The sequence below is a fragment of the Montipora foliosa genome, chromosome 10, assembly GCF_036669935.1.
Source record: "Montipora foliosa isolate CH-2021 chromosome 10, ASM3666993v2, whole genome shotgun sequence".
Lineage (NCBI taxonomy): Eukaryota > Metazoa > Cnidaria > Anthozoa > Scleractinia > Acroporidae > Montipora > Montipora foliosa.
The window spans coordinates 18802305-18819804 of NC_090878.1; the positions used below are offsets into that span (position 1 = coordinate 18802305).

At 39.1% G+C, this 17500-nt stretch overlaps 1 pseudogene; it reads right to left on the reverse strand.

The window, feature by feature from the left end:
• Positions 1–17500, reverse strand: part of LOC137974459 (tetratricopeptide repeat protein 28-like) — a 282236-nt pseudogene that overhangs the window by 30239 nt on the left and 234497 nt on the right.

Below are 17500 nucleotides of genomic sequence, written 5' to 3' on the forward strand. Positions count from 1 at the left end.
TTGTTAATTTCAGTTTACAGTGTCCCCAATTAGTGCTCCAGCGCTAGAACGACTAGACACTTAAATAAAGTTCCTTCCTTCCTTCGAAATTCCTTGCTCCACTTCATCTTACTATCAAAGACTTAATTAACTAATCTTCTCGATGTATAAGCAAAGAATGGAAGTTAGGATAGTTTATCACGCAAAAAACAAATAATTAACTATATATATAATACACAGTGGGCTATAATATTCACATACCTTGCAATACTCTCCTTGCGTTCGTGCTTCAGTCACAACTGAATGACGGTGGCAGCTTCACAAAATAAACATAAAAACAATTCTGTCATACTTCGTTGCTTTAATATAAAGGCGGTATAGAGAAAAGAACAGAAAATAAAATTCCTTGTTCATACTATTGAAGCGCTACTGTGACCAAAAAATGAAGTCTTCTTGTTCTTGGATTTCAAAAGTTCTATTTACTTAAGACTAAGTGACCCAAGTTTTAAAGCCTTGATTACAAAAAGACACTTGTTTATTTTAACTGGAATTTTCTTATTCAATGGTCCGCCATTCCTAACTTTAAAATCTTGATGGAGCTGATTCTTGGTTACTTTCAGGGCTTTTAAATTACATTAAAAGAGAAAAAACCAAGAGACATGAGTAATACTGGAGCGTAAAACTGATGAAAAGTTCTTAAGGGAAGTAACAAATGGAACAGGAAGAACAAGAAGTCATTTCAACTTCGATCAAATTGCAAATTAATGCAACAGTTCTACACGGAAAGAGATCAAATGATTGTTACCCAAATAGTTAATTGTTCCATTAATCCGAACTACTGATTTCTTATTCCTTTGCGATTGAGGTCGTTAAGGGAACGAAAATATATAAGGCTCTAACCTTGCTTAGCTTTGAAGAGGCTGTGTTGCGAAATTTATAATTAGGCAAATTTAGCGACTGGGAACTCAGAATGACAGAGTTGTTAGCTTTAATCCAAAGTTCCGAGAATCCAACAAGAAGCAAGAAAAAAGTAATTAACGAATGAAATGATATATGAAAAGAATCATATTATATTGAAGTGCGGATATGAAATCAAGTCAAGCTGCGATCTTCGCAGTTATGAGGTCAACGCAATTTTAGCAATTGCGTAGAGTCGGTAGAGAAGCCTGAAAAATCAGGGGCCGGTTCCTGAAAGGAGGAATAACTCTATTCCTAAAATGTGCCTTATTCCAGGGATAACTTTATCCCCGGAATAAATTCTGTTCCTGAAAGAAGGAATAGCGCTATTCAGGAATATATCTGGGATAAATTTATTCCACCTTGCGAGGTGGTAATAAATCGCTATTCCATGGATAAATCTGCAAAAACAAGATGGCCGACATGTTGCTGTTTGTTGCTGAGGCTTTTTAATGCACGTCTGGATGACTACTTAAGCGACAACGACGTCAAGTCGAGATTCCGTTTTGGTTGAGACTCCATAAATTACCTTGCCGATTTGTTGTCCGATGATCTAGCGAGAAACACCGCTCGTAATCACGCACTTTTGCCACTTGTTCAAGTTCTTGTAGCCTTACGTTTCTTCGCATCTGGAAGTTTCCTAGAGGTAATCGGTAACAGCGGTAATCCGCACATGACTCAAAATCTGTTATTCCCGAAAAACCGGGCGTGTTGTCATAAACTTCGACAATCATTTTACTTGTATCGGAGGGCTCGCCCAGTGCCGGTCCACCACCCGTCTTCCTTTGCGCCTTTTTTTGTTGGCTAAACTCCTTCTTGGCTATGGTGAAAAGCCCTTTCCATCTCTGTTACACTTCGTAGATGGTTCTGCTGGCTACACCAGCAGCATTAACCTTCTCTATAATGGCTTTTCATGTTTCAGTTTTGGTTTTATTGGTAACATTGTCGGTAAACTTGCATTGCAAGATGCCTTTATTTCCTTCCACGTTTTCTGTAATCATTGTGAACTCTCTGATAGTAAAATTAGGTTTCCTTTTTCTTTTTTCGGCAACGTTTCCAGGATGGTCTTCTGGATCCATATTTACACAGATACAGAAAAATTTATAATTTGGCAAATTTAGCGACCGGGAACTGGCAACCAAATCAAGCGAAACGTAAAAATACATGTATCTACTTAAAAATTGAAGGAAGGTTTGAATAAAACACCAAATACAAATTTAAAGGAGGCAAGGCAAGACTGAAGAAGATTAAAATGGATTGCTATTTGGGTTTTTGAAAACTGTACAGCCTAACAGTTTTATCTTTGTCGTTTGAAACTTAAATTCTGTATGCTCGACACACATTTGTTGTCACGAGGTCTTACTTATTCTTAGTCATCATTTGCTTTCTATAAACTCCTTCCATTTTGAATCTCAGAGCCGGATAAGAAAACTAAAACCTTCTTTATTCTTAAAAATTTCAAGATGCATCATTTCTGACTCGTTTTCTCGGTGTACAAGTAAAGAATTGAGGGCACTATAGGTCGATCAAACTACAAACAAATAATTTATTACACTCTTGCAGCAAGCAAATATTCCTATTGCCTTGCAACGTCCCTCTTTACAACCAGTTAAGCAGGAAAAATGAATACCATTCATTACAAATAAGTTAAAGAGGGGATGGATTTTTTGCGTGCGTGCGTCAGTCACAACTGAATGACCGCGATTACTAATTTAGTTTAATTCAGAAAATATGCATAACAGAAATACTGAAAGAGTGATTAGCTTTAATCCAAAGTACAGAGAAAGCAACAGGAAGCAAGTAAAAAGTAATCAAGGAATGAAATGATATATGAAATGAATCGTATCAATATTGAACCGCGGATATGAAATCAAGTGAAACTATGATCCTCGCATTTATGAACTGCGTAGAGTCGGTAGAAAAGCCTGAAAATTCAAGTCTTCAATGGGGTAGGGGGTTCAAACCCCGTTGAAGTCTTGAATTTTCAGGATCCTTCCGACTCTTACGGAATTGCTAAAATTGCGTTCATAACTGCCGGCGAGGATCATAGGTTCACTCAAAAAGTAATCAGAACTGGTTTATTAAGCATAAAATGACTTTGTTATATCGGACAATGTTGACAGACATCGACCAACTTAATTACCACTGTCGTTCCAAATGGATGCGGACTGATGTGAGGCCCCGCCGAGTTAGAGAGTTACGAGAGGCATTTAAATGAGAAACGAAACATAAACAACACCAAGTCATTTTATACTCAATAAATCTGTGCAAATTATGAGGCAGTTCTTTACGGAACGATGACTGTTTACTCCAAATGGTTGATTGCTCCATTGCTCCTAAAAACTGATGATTTAGTCTAGCGAGGCTTAAGGTTGCAAAAGGAACCCAAATATATGAAGCTCTAGCCTTGCTTAGCTTTGAGTGTGACTTTAAAGCCGATGAGACATAACAGAATCAGAATTCTTCAATTCATTCTTAGGCACTCATTTTTTGTTTCGTGAGACCCTCGTCCGTTTTGATGAATCTAACCGGGTAAGAAAACTGAAATTTACTCTACTTCATCTAAACTTAAGTGACTTAAATTAACTTACTTTCTCGATGTACAAGTAAAGTAGAGAAGGCAGGACAGTTCTATCACACAACAAACAAATAATTAACTTCACACAGTAGGCGAGAATATTCAATTAAGCTTACCTTGCAATACTCTCCTTGGAACAGAGTGAGCATCAATATCGGTAGATTGTTTGCCTGCGTGCCTCACTCACAACTGAATAACCGCGTGAAAACAATGGATATTCAGTTCACTGAAGCATGATAGAGTCCCAAGATTGTTTTTATGTAAACATCCACCCCCCCTCAAAAAGAAAAGTTAATAAGTGAAACTAGTCAATAAGACCGCATATGAAATTTTGTGGAACACGAGGCGTTAGCCGAGTGTGTCACTGGTGTGATGGATTAAAAGTTTTTGATGATATGCAGCAACAGAATCAGCGTTTACAAAAGCAGGAAGCAGAGCATTCCAAACTGTGCGTTAACATATTAGACAAAAACTGTCGAAAGTCGAATGGATGCTGCATGCTGGCACGCCTACAGTGAGGAAAGGCCACCACGCAAGTCATTAGGAATAAATTTCCTGACGTTGCCTGTCCTAATGATGTAATAAAGAATGATAAGTTCTCGATGATCAATGACGTAAGCTATGCGTCTGTCCTCTAACAAATCATTGGTGAGAACCAATCAAAATTCGTGCATTACTGAGCTTATTGAATGAAGAATAATGATGCACACCTCTTTAATTGTCTCTACAAGAGGGTGTCTCGAAAACTAATCAAGACCTGAGACCGAAGACCTCGTAACTGAATGTGTGCTTAATTTATCATCCCCCAAAAATAACTTTGAATTAGTAAGCAAAGTCCTTAATACTGCAACATCAAAGCACAGATGACCAAAGCTCAGTGTTGGGAGCTCTGTGATGCAATTTTAGGAAATTTCATGACAAGCAAAGACTGACTGAGAGACAAGAGTAGAAAGTCCCAATAAATGCTCAAAACGGTAGAGCAACATAAAAGAAATACAACAAAGCAAAGGGCACCTTTGAAAGTGGTTTCATTTGCATGGGTTATCTTAAAAAAATCAGCTTGAAGTTTTTACAATAACTGGATAAAGGTTGTCTATGCTCAGGTCTACCTTTTCTGTGATTTAACCGAAAAGGAGTTACATATTACCATGGAAAAGTTCTAAATTTGTTATTGACCCATTTTAGTGATACACCCCAAAATACCACATTAAGGCTATTTTAACGATGAAATGATTTATGAAATGGATCATATATGAACTGCGGATATGAAATCAAGTGAAGCTATGATCCTCGCAGATATCCTTTGCAGTTGTGTAGAGAAGCCTGAAAAATTTAGGACTTTAACGGGGTTTGAAGCCGTGACCTTGCGACACCGGTGCGACTCTCTAACCAACTGAGCTATGAAGCCACTGACGTTGGGAACTATTTTATGAGGTTTTTTTTTCGTGAGCTTTAATCGGCCCAAATATGTCAGCTTAAACCCATAGCATTGTAACCCCTATTAACCCTTTTACTGGTAAGGGTAATGTAATGTAATGTAATGTGCCTATGCATAATTGGATTGTCCCAGTAAGTGCACTCCTGAGAGGAGTTATTGTATCATAATATAAAACTTTAAGGCAAAATTAAAGGAAAAATTATGCATATGCAGTCTGAACGTTTTTGATCAAATTGATCGAAAACGTTTGGCCTCATGCTTTTAACAGCTTTTACCTTAAAGTTTTATGTTTTATTTTTATTGGCGAAATGTACATATTGTATCATAGTTAATAGAGAAGAAACTGGTTAAGGAAACACGGCAAACTTGAAAGGGCAGTCCTGTGGTTGAGACAGGCAGTCATGTGACATCGACCGTGAAACTGCTTTGCACAGTCATTGTCAATTCCCTTCGCTAGGGCCCGCAAAATGGGTAAAATCAGATCAAATGTCCCCATCATGGGCAAATAATATCCCTCCAAGTATCGCAGTCGTTATGTATTTTATCATTGATATAAAGGTGTCAGGGTTTATTATTTCCTTCAACGTTCTGTGTATTCTGAGGCAGATAATATGAACAAATCTGAGCTATTAGAATCGGGTGCTAGGATTACCCGTGTATTTCAGAAACCAGTTGTTGTCAACCCATTCTCAGTTTCGTTTTAGCCTGATTGCAAAAAGAGGTGAACCTTAGATTTAAGGTATGTTAATCGTTTCCTGGTAAAGCGCAGGATCAAGAACGAGGATTGAAAAACGCCCTCGTTTATATTCCAACCACACCAAACATATTTAGGTTTTTCATGGAAAGCTCACAATGAGACACGCTATTATTATTTGGCAGTGTTACCTTTCGGCCTCTGTGTGGCCCCTTATATTTTCACTAATATCATTCGCTCCTCGGTTGCATGGTACAGAGCCAGCGGTAATTTATTGCCGTTTTCTTTGATGGGGGCTGGGCTACAGCTGACAATTATGATTCGACAAAGGCGATGGCAAACAGAGTTCATTCTGACATAGCTCGAGCTGGCTTTACCTCTGCATGTAATCAAGAATAATCAGTCTGGGAACCTACACAGTTCCTCACTTGGATTGGGATTCATTACAACCTTGAGGGTGCAAAGTATTGTCTACCAATTAGTGTTATCGAGTCTATGAATTTTAGAGTTTAGAGTAGGCCAGGTACCTAGAGTCATTTATCGGAGAAATTTTGTCTATGGGGCGAAGTACAGGAAGGCTCTCGAGAATAACTACATTCCAAATGACGCTTGCCGCTGCTAAACATTGGGACGGGCCTTTTTGGTTAGATGCGTACGCAGGTAGCCCAGGCTCGGAGGGTAAAAATTATTGATAACAAACTCATGATCAAAAAGATTTTTACACGAAAATTTCTTGATTAAAAAAGCCGTACTTTATTGTCCTAGTGACTTTCTTGCTTTCTGTGCGGTTATTTGCCTGATTTAACCCGATTTAAGGGACTTCGCGCGAAAATATCACTGTATTAGTAAGCATTACCTATAGGAAACCCGGGTATCTCGAGATGCACAGAACGTATGCGCAATAGCAATAGTAGGCACAGTCTTTAATTTCCCTGTTCGCTGCTGCTGTTTGGGCGCGATCGTCTGGGTCTGGGACGAAAATGCTCGCAAACACGGTATACGTACTTCAATATTCGAGTACGAGTCAAACCGTTCGGAATCAAATCAACTCGAGCACGATTTGTCACAACCAAGTTCCATTGCAGTCGACGGTTAATAAACTATTTGCTCGAAGAGGAACACTTCTTAATCCTCTGCCGAGCGGGACCACTGACATGTCGTCTTCAATTTTCGGAAGAAGCTTATTATCAAAATTTTTAATCCTCAACTTGCATGTCCATTTCGTCGACAGGACGTTTTTGAAAATAGCGATTTTTCGTGGTTTCCAAGGCAGTCCAGCAACCACACCCAATACTCTTGTTTTGTGCTGCGGTAGACTGAAGTTAGTGAAACGAGATCAAAGTTTATTGCTTCCGCAGCAAGCAAGCCTGAACCGAGCAAGTAACTCGGGTCTCTAATCGGCAGATATAGTCAGTACAGAAAACCTTCTCCCTTGCAAATCGCAATGCATTGTGGTCCTCAGTAAGAGCACAGGTACAAGGGATTTGAAATGTTGATGATCTTATTCTTATGGAATTTCAATTAATTTAAAGGGACCGATACTTTCAAGACGGCTGTTGTCTTCGGGAATCATTAGAAAGGTCTTAAAATTAACGTTACTCTTGGGTGCCCCTACTTTCGGAATTCTACGTTACATGTTAATTAGGTCACATTTCGTGGAAAAGTAGAACAGAAACAAATCATGCTTGTCGACGGTTGTATCTCAAAACCAGTCCTTTCAATTCAATTATGTGTTTAGACTCTGCGTTAGAGAAAGGAGTGTCAATTCCGAGAGAAAGCATAAACAAAGGAAAAATCCAATTTTAATTTCAAAAATGTCCGCTTACTGGAATGTGTAAATACAGAGATTGACTGGTAAAATAGGAAATTGAAAAACGTGTCTTTACGTAGAGCTTATTCTTCTGTACCAGAAACAAGGGTTTTGGCCTTAAGTTTCTTTTATGGTTTGCTTTACTTTACTGGAAAGCATTATACCGCGCTTTCTAAGAAACGTCCTCTCAACGAAATGACCACAAAAGAAGAGGATTAAAATTTTCGATAATAAGCTGGGAAAGTGGAACATATAATGCTATTCAACTAATAATTGTCAGTGATTTGGGATCATAAGATTTTCGACAGAGCAGACTAAATGTAGATAGAACTTTGCCTTTGTTTCAGCGGAGACAGTGAATGAGTTTAGTTCACGATTTTCACTTACTCCAAAACGTCAATTTGAATGAGTTTTAGCTCTATTCAATTGTGATGTAATCGTGGAGGTGAATTCGTGTGATTTTAACTAAATGAAAGGCTCTGACAGCTTTCCATTCTTTCGAGTTCTCTTGTTCCGATGTGCACATAAATCGAATACCAATTAGACCTGGGCGAAATACTGAATCAGATGTTCAGTTCTCGTGCAAACAATGAATGAATAAAATGATATATGAAATTAACCATATACTGAACAGTTACTGCGGATATGAAATCAAGTCACTCTATGATCCTCGCAGTTATGGACGCAATTTTAGCAATTGCGTAAAGAAGCCTGAAAATTTAGGACTTCAAGTGGGCTTGAAGCCGTGACCTCGCGATACTGGTGCGACGCGCTAACCAACTGAGCTATGAAGCCACTGAAGTTGGGAGCTGGTCATTTGTGGGTTCTAATGTTCCCGTGAGGAATGTGAGGAATGAATCAATGAACAAAATGATATATGAAATGAACCATATACTGAACTGCGGATATGAAATCAAGTAATGCTGTGATCCTCGCAGTTATGGATGCAATTTGGTCTGACAAAAACCTGAAATCTGAAAGTGAGACATGCAATAGTGAGAAATTTCCTTTAGTGTCTTTTAATTATTATTTTTCCAAGTATAAAGTTTGCTTATTAATGAGGTCTAAGGTCGTCCAAAATATCATGTAGGTGCTTAATAGACCACATTCGATATATTAAAACTCAGTCCTAAACAAAAGGCATCATCTCGAGGCTCTGGGGAATAAACTCATACAAATCCTTAGATTTATTCCCCAGAGCCTCGAGATGATGTCTTTTGTTTTAGGACTGAATTTTGAATCGAAATTGGTCTATTGCAGCCGAAAATGTTTGCTTCCCCGATATTAACACGTGAATCACGTAAAGTTTGAACCCTTTTCTCGTTTACGGGGGCACTTTATACAAGAACTTTCCTAGGACAAAAACCCTTTTTTCTGCATGGCAGAAGTGTTAATTATAAATTAAGTTTAATTCGCTTTCCGTTTCAAATTAATTATAACGCCCTGCTACAAAATGCAAGCGAATCATCTTCATAAAGACTTCCTTTCCAAGAAACGCCTTCATTATTTCCCTTATATAATAAGCACACGATTTCAAGCGGCAAAACCGTTTAGGTCTTTCACACGCTCAGAGGCTGGCTGACAAAGGCAGCAGCATAATCGTCTGGTTATCTGGCTTTCTTCGCTGGCAAGAGAGAAAAGATAAGTGAGGTGATTGACTAACAAAGAGGTCTTTCAGATCATTATTTTTGACTGATTTCGTTAAAACTGTTAATCACCTGCTACGGACGTACCCGAAAAATGCGCTGAAGATCAACTATTTTAAACGTACAAGAAATGTGTAAATTTGGAGTCCCGGCGTCATATCTAAAACTTTATCCTTGTAAGATTATGAAGACCGTGATTTCACATCGCTTTATGCTCCCTTCAAACATTTCCTAGCTTCGAGTTCCAAACAAAGAACAATGCGCTCACATCATGTAGAACAATTAATCAAATTCTTAGAATAGAAACGAAATGAATTTGAGAAACCATTTTTGCAATCCTACAAGAAACGCCAGACAAGAAAACTGTAGCTAGAGAGCTAGAGATCTTGAAATCTTGAAATAAATGAACCTCTCACAATGTAATATATTTCTACCTTACACGGCATTCTTCCACACATATAACTTTTCCTTCGTAAACGCGTCGAACGTTTTCCGTGCGCATGAATCCTGGGCGTTTTACGGATAACGTTTTAATCCCATCAGTACACGGGGACTTAGATCAAACAGGAAAGTCCTACTCAACCCCAACAATCTCTTCTATCTACTGGGCCGAAAATTTCAACTGTAACTACACACCACCTCAGTATCTGCGAGGTCGTCCCATAAGGAATCCAAGTCGTATTCATGCTATTTCGTGTCAAAATTGAGTTTAATAACTTCCCTTTTGAGGTGATCTGCGTATACATTCCTAAGAGCAATGTTGACTTGAACGCACAAAACAGAGCTCGGGTTAACTCATGATATATAATTTGGTCAAAGAGCAATTTCCAATTGAGTGTTGATTTTGGTTTTGTCCCCATGGTATTAGGAGAGGGGGAGGGGGGTTGTGTAGGTGCAAGCTCCCTTATGTCAACATGGGTGTGTATCGCTCCAAGGGGTATGGCTCTCGAGCAATTTTGGTCTAAAATCGGGGCGTTACAGATTTTGAGAATGTTGGTCCGAAAATGGGCCATTGTCTTTTCTGTAGTCTGAAGCAAGGTATAGAGTTTTATTACTGGGTTGCCTATGGCAAACCAGTCGAGGTCTGCGTTGATTTCGTCGTTTTTTATTTTTTTCCGTGTCGGGAAAAGTCTTGCCTGTCACTCCCCTGCTAAGTGGTGGCTTTGTGCATAGAGCCTTCTGCGCGTATTTTCTTAGGATCGAGAGGGTAGTGGGAAATGCGTAGATTTCTCTGGTGGACACAGTAGAACGGATTAACTTAACCGGTAATGGCGTCGAAAGTCATGTAACGCGAATGACGTTTTAGTGGATCTTTGAACAAAATATACCCTTATGAAGCTCAATAATGGCAAGTCAATTGGATATACAGGCGGTGGAATCTTAAAAGCGACGAGTAATGGACTTGGACAACAATCTATCGCCCGTTGAGCCGAAATCAGAGGGTGCCCTATACTTTTTACGTGAAGCGTGATGGGGCTATTTATTTTCTCGTGAATCGTGATTTGAATTTTTTTTTATTCGTGATTCGTGATTAAAGATGGTAAGATTTTTTCATGTCCACGTGAACGAAGTTTTTTAATTAAACGTGACTCGTGAATGAAGATTTGAATTAAACGTGATTCGTAAACCACTGTGTTTTGCGTGATGAATTTCCGGTCATTTTATTGTTTTAAAAATGTACGTATTGTTTTCGAACGACTTTGATTAGGTTTTGATAGGACACGGATTTCATATGGATCGATAAAAGTCATAAAATAGGGCATCAATGGTTTTTGAACAAATAAGATAAGACATTACGTCATCTTTCGTCGCGTATGCCGACAGACAACCTCAGAAAGATTGGAACCACGTGCTCTGACGTACGGCTGGTTTGAAGTGAACCGGGGGGGGGGGGGGTTTATATTGCCATATATGGGCTATATAGGTATGTGCTGCAGAGAAGGGTATGGTTTTCAAGCAATAAAATCTGATCAAAAAAAGGTGCAGAGCGTTTGGGTCTAGAATAGGGTATCATTTTTCACGAAACTGACCAATCGCTTGAAGATTTTATCAAGACTAAGGAAACCAGAAATTTCCGCTCAAAATTATAAAAAGGTCGAGTGGGCAAAGTTTAAATTTACGCAACTCAGCCTCAACATAACACTTCTGGATATTATTAACTGTCAAGTATCGGTATTTAGATGGAAATCGGTGGGAGTTTACTCTAGCATAGGGTAGCAAAATTCAGCTGAACTAGCTCTGGTATAGGCTAAGGGTTCCAGGGTCCCAGCGGCACATCCCCACCCAGAAATTCCTAAAGTATCCCCCCCCCCCCCCGCGGAAGTGAACCGGCTTCAAAAGAGAGAGGTGAAATTTTCTTCCTTTTTATGTGAAGTGTATAAACCAACTAATGTTCGTTAGAGCGGGAATAGTCGGAATATTGACCAATATTTGGCTTTCGTGCACAGACGCTACATACATGAATACAACGGAGTAACCGTGGGTGATTGGTGCAGGAAATAAGGAAAAAAAACTTATACCACAAATAATACGTCTCGGTGAATTCAACGACAGGCCATTAATTCAGGAGACCTGAGGAGACTAACAATCAAATTTTCAGTAGAAAAGTAGTCATCTACAGCTAACGACGGTGAACCGAGGCGTGCTAACTTACTCTAGAGAAGACTAGAAGTAGTAAAGGGTCGCATTAGTTAGAAGTCAAAATGTGACTCCATCAGACAAGGACAAGTCCAGACATTCCAACCCTCCCGATTTGATGTGTTCCCTCCCGCTTTCCCGATTTTTATCAGATTCTCCCGATTTATCATAAAATTCTCAAAACAAGGGGGAAAAAATGCTTATCTTAAGTACTTTTTTTGCGATCTGAGTGTAAGACGTTTAAAACGTATCCTCAGGAGTATCCTATAATGTCTCGCCCAGTCTTTCCATTGAATACCCTGTGTTGAGCAGACTCGTAAGGCCCGCAGTCTTACTCCATTTAGCAACTCCAAAAATGGTGGGACTCCAGTGGTAAGAATAAAGACCTTATAGAATATCACAAAAATGGTGTCCAAATTGCAGGAAATGCCACTTGAGAGAACTTGAATTTGCAAAATTTCCTGGGGGAGGGGGATACCCCCGGACCCTTCCTACAGGCTTGTGCCTTCGGCGCTAAAACATACGCCCTACTTTCCTTTAAAACTCAAGAGGAGTTGGAATCTCTGCAGGTCAGACAGACCTGCGATTTAGATGACCACTCGATAGAAGAGCCAAACTCGGAGGATAAACACCTTTATAGAAAGGTTACAAGAAGTGAAAATATTAGTTCGTGAATTTCATTTTTATTTTTACGCGAAACGTGATCGTCTCGAATTTTGCGTGAACGTGAAAGAATTTTGAATATGATTCGTGACGCGTGAAAAGGCGAAATCTTTTTGCGTGACTGAGTTTTACAAAGGGGTATAGGGGACCCTCAAATCAAAGTGAGCTGTATTTACCTGAAGTACATGGTAATTTGACACGATTGAGTTTCTTGTCTTCACGCACGCAATGAAATAGGAAGAGGTTTTCGCCTCTAAGAGCAAATATGTTGTTTGTTTCAATAAATTTTTCGCTGGAAAAGGATTCTGTGGTATTTTCTGCCTTTGTGAATTATAATATCATGTTGTGTATTGAATTTTCGAGCTTAAGGTTGAAATGTGATATGGGAGAAGTTTTTTAGTATTGCTCTGTAAACAGGAAGGGTTCACAGGCCTGTTGGAAGCGTGCTTGAGTTTCAACAAAATGAGCCCCAAAATCAGTGAAGAATTGTGACGCAGTTGAATAATAAAGTAGCTGCTATTTCCAAAATGACTGAATTACCTGGTTAGAATAAATAACGTCGTACGCGTCCTGGAGAGTAAATTTTGACTTTGAATAAACAAGACTTGGGCGATTGTGATCTTCGTTTTGACTTCGCTCATTTCATTGTCAAACTTTATAACACTTGACAGAAAAAGAAACTTACAAAAACCCGGTAGCTTGCCATCATTTGACACAGATACTTCACTGTTTCGCGAGTAAACATGCCGCGGTAACCTCATCACGGCGCCCGCTGAATTCCGGCGATGTCACTTTCGATTTTTCGATTTATTTGTGCAGACAAAACGTAGAATAACAAAATTGAACGTTGCAAAAATCCCCCAAAATGTTTGTCGCTGATCGTAACTTTTTATATTCTATATTCACGGTTCAAAATAAATGTTGTTTTCATGTCGTAAATATGTTATTCTCGAGCGATCGTCCTGGAAACTTCCTTCTGCTCTTTCTAAAAACGGTGTATCAATATTTATTTACTTTTGCATCAATATTTGTTTTTGCATAAAGCAAGCTAACAAAATCTGTACCTTGCTGCGTTCGTTAATAGTATTTTCGGTCCGATGCTTCTGTTTTAGGTTTTGGTCTCCCATCCAAACACTAACCCCGCCGAAGAGGACTTAACTTCAGTGAACTTTGGTATTACAGAGCTGTCAGATGCTCAGAGGGCACGCTTAAACTTGTGGTGAAAAGAAGTTTATCAACATGTCAGCCCAGAAGCCAATGTTTCTCACTTCCCATTTATTTTGTTCAATCTTTCCGGGTTCAGTACTTTGCTAGTAACCACATGTCTTCTCAGACTATTTACCCAAGACTTCTACCATGGCACTACAATGATAGACAATACCCAAACAATATCGTGCACTGTCAGAGCTACATATTACGCAAGGACAGATCTGTTTTGTCGTACGAACGTGTTAGGACCTGTGAGCCAAAGGGCCTCGTCTGGTATGACTTCTTAATGACCCCCAACTTGAAAAAAAATGTCTGGAACGGTGCACGTACCACAGGCAACCCAGTGTACCCTCACGGAGGGTCTAGTCTTTTCAAGAACTTTCATGCCAAATCAGTAGCATGTTTTGGTCAAAAATGGGGCACTTAAACCCTCTTCTTGTTGTCTGAAATAGGGTCTAGGGGAGGGGGTTGCTTACGTACACTTTGCATTAGGCTCAAAAATCTCGCTCCACTTCCTCACCAAATCAGAAGTAAAACCAAAACCACTCGTGACTCGCTCGAACGCGTTTTCCCGCGCTAAGCGCAAGATACTCGAATCTTCTTTGAATTATAATTGATTCATTGCCTTGTTTTCGTCTGTAGTAATTACTCTGAGTTACTGTGATGACGTTCGTTTCAGTCTTAAAGAAACTGAATTGAAAATGCTCAAATTTGAATAGCTGCTGAGGGGGAAATTTTAAGAGCTCTGATAGCAGACAAGTCCTTTTTATTTTGTTGCAGCGATTCAATGCTTAGAACAGGACACTCCTGGCTAGAAATTCATATTTTCGTACTTACAAATTGCCGCCGCATTCAAATGATTGTACAAATATATCACTTCAAGTTCAACAATATTCAATGAAAATTCGACTTTTACAGTCATCATCAAGCTCTTGCATCATTGGAAAACCCCAGTACAAATAGTATGTTTATACAATATTTCTAACTTAACTTTAAAAAGCTTAATTTTTTTTTTATTTTGAATCGAAAATAGCGGTTAGACGTTTTCTATTAATGCTGCGTTTCGAATGAAAATTTTACCTCGCATTTTCATACAATCGGAGGTCACGTGAGATAGCAAGCATGCGATACCCGAGCTCAGTGCGAGTTTGGTGTCCGAGCGATTAAGTCAGATTATTGCGAGTGGTACTACGTTCACGAGTTTCCTGAAGTTTTTCGGCGCCCTTTTTTTTCACATGAGTGGAACCATGTCAGCTACAGAGACGCGAAGAAGTATTGAGGATCCGCATTCGCTTGGTTTAAGCCCGGACGAAGAAGACAAAATCTTAGAAACTGATGACACGCAAGATACAAACATGGCGGTCACAAGTGGCGCGAATCCTTCTGGATCGCTTGCTGAATTAAAGCTTCTTTATTCAGCTATCCTAAGCCTAACTAAAAGGCTCGATGAACTGGAGGAAACCCCTTCCACGAAGGGGAAAGGCAAAGGCAAGGGCAAACGCTACAGCCAGGAACCTCAAAGCGAAGTTCCCGCCAAATAATCCCACCAAGGGATGCTCTCGCTCCGCTCCGCGAGCAAAATGCCTCGGACTCTGAGGATTGCCAAACCCTCATGGAAAAAAATACACAAGAGGGTAACGAGAGTGATACTGAAGGCGAGGATAAAATATTAGCGGAGATGCAGAGAGGATGAAATATTAGCGGAGATGCATGGGATTGTGCTTGTGTAGCGCAGCGTGCGGACGCAATTTTGAGAGCTCCAGGATAGTGTGATTATGTTTTTATAGCTACAAAGTTTTATAAGTTTAAAATGGTTAAGGATACTGTGCAGTCACTAAAAGCTGAGAATGACAAGCTAAAGGAAAAAGTGGAAGAAGTTTTTGCCGAACTTAAGAAAGTTCAAGAGAATCTGAAGGGGAATCATGCTGGCGGCCATGTTGCAAGCGCATCTGATCCAGACGCACTGAAGTCCTTGGACTTCCTAAGCAAAGAATATGACGATCTTAATGAGTTTAGAGACCGAGCCTTGGACAAAATATCCACTCTTGAAAAATCATTGAAGCAGTTATCAACCGAAGTATCAAAAGTTTCGATGGCCATTGATCAGGTCCAAGAGTATAGCTATTCCTACAATATCAAACTTGTTGGCGTCCCCGAGTTGGAACCACTCGAAAATGCCTTCAAGACCTCGCAGCTTTTCTCAAAAATCTTCAATGCAATTGGAGTAGATGTCAAACCGTATGACATCGACATAGCCCACAGGATTACGCCACGCCATGCTTCCGAACGACGACCCAAACCTATAATTTGCAAATTTACACGAAGGCTTATTCGCGAGCAAGTTATGGCACGTCGTAGGGAAATTAGAAATGTAAACCCAACGAGTATCGGTCTACAGGAAGATGTCTCTCTGGATCAAGTTGGTATCTTCGACCATTTGACGCCGCGTCTTCAAAGCTTGCTTGCAGATGCAAAGAAATTTAAAGAGAGGTGTAATTATGCATTTTGCTGGGCCAAAAATTCGATTGTATGGCTGAGGAAAAGCGAGGAATCTCGACCCATCGCAATCAAGCTTTCAAGGGATTTAGATAATCTTATGTCCCGTGAGCAGTCATCAAGTTAAGGAAACATAAGTCAAGTAGCAATACAACCAACTAAGGTAAACAAAGCTCTCTTACAAGAGCTTCCGTACTATTCATGTGATATTATTCCTTCTCACGGTCAGTTTAATAATAGTTTAAACACAAGTCTCCCGACCAAGAAATATCTTGAGCGTTTACCAAGTTTTAATGAATTGGATATATTTACTCTAAACAGTTTTCCCGATAGAAGGTCTTATTTTGATCCCTATACCATAGCTATCAGCTGTAGATACTTTTCTCCCCATAGTTTCTGTCGTTCTAAAAGACAATTCCAGTTTTCGTCTAATTCAACCGATGGCCTTTCATTTTTTCATACCAATATTAGAAGCCTGAAAAGTAATTTAGAAAAATTTCAAACCCATTTACTAGAAGAACTTGATTTTCATTTTAACATAATTGGAATCACAGAAACTAGAATAAGAAATGAGCTTGGAGATTTGGATTTTAATCCCATGATACCTAATTATAACTTTGAGTATGTGCCGACGCCCCTTTCAGCTGGAGGTGTTGGCATATACATTGATCAAAGATTCAAATATACAGTTATTGAAAAAACCTCTAATGAAGCTTATCAGGCTCTCTGGGTTGAGTTGCATTTGCCAAAAAAAGCAAATATGATTTGTGGTGTGGTCTATAGACAGCACAATTCACCAGAACATTTTCAAGAATATTTTGATGAAACAATTGAAAAACTTAGCGCCTCTGGGAAGAAAATTATCTTCATGGGTGATACTAATTTAAACCTTCTCCGTTTTCATTCCTGTAAATATGCTCAAAACTTTATTCTCTCCCTGCAAAGCTTTAACTTAATGCCAACAATCGATAAACCAACAAGAGTGTATAATAATTCTTATTCACTTATTGACAATATCTTTATAGGTAATCTTGAAGATTATAAAACGAGTGGCAACATAATTTCCGATCTAACTGATCACTTCTCACAATTTTGTTTTCTTCACTCGGATAAAACTATTTTCAAGCATGATTGTCACAAAAATTTAGCACGGGATTATTCAAGCTATTCTGAAACAGAATTTCTACACGACCTTTCCCAACTTGACTTGATCCAAGCAGTCTCAAAAAACACTGATGTGAATAAATCTTTCTCTGAATTTTATAATAAATTAAATGATCTTCTCAACAAGCACGCACTGTTAAAGCCAGTCTCAAAGCGCATGATTAAGCGATCATCAAAACCTTGGATAACTAAGGGAATTAGAAAATCAATTAAAATCAAAAATCAACTT